Raw genomic sequence first — 487 nt, 5'->3', positions numbered from 1 at the left:
CAACAACAACAACAACAACAACAACAATAAAACCAGAACAAGCAACGATGAAAGACGCCAGCGACAACGACAGGAACAACATCAATAGTCAGACCTTAATTCTGTTTCTCTTTGGCAGACTCAGTTGGAACCGCATTGAAAATAGGGAACAATGATTCATCTACAAGAATTCGGTTAATGGTCATCAGTCTGCCTGTCTGCTTGTCTGCTTGTCTGCTTGCCTGTCAGTCAGTTTGTCTGTCGGTCAGTTGGTCTGTCATTCTCTCTCTGTTTCTCTTTCTCAATCTCTCTCTGTCTTTCTCTCTGTCTCTCCTTCTCTCTCTGTTTCTCTGTCTCAATCTCTCTCTGTCTCTCCTTCTCTCTCTTGTTCTGTCTCTCTGTTCATCTCTTTCTCTCTCTCTCTCTCTCTCTCTTTGTCCTTCTTGCACAACAAATGATTTAGCGTTCTTGGTCAGTTTGATTTGAATCGAGAAGGAATAAAAAAAAA

Source organism: Octopus bimaculoides, chromosome 13 (genome assembly GCF_001194135.2).
Source record: "Octopus bimaculoides isolate UCB-OBI-ISO-001 chromosome 13, ASM119413v2, whole genome shotgun sequence".
In the NCBI taxonomy this organism is placed as follows: domain Eukaryota; kingdom Metazoa; phylum Mollusca; class Cephalopoda; order Octopoda; family Octopodidae; genus Octopus; species Octopus bimaculoides.
The sequence above is the reverse complement of the archived record's forward strand: the minus strand, read 5'-3'. Positions refer to the sequence as shown.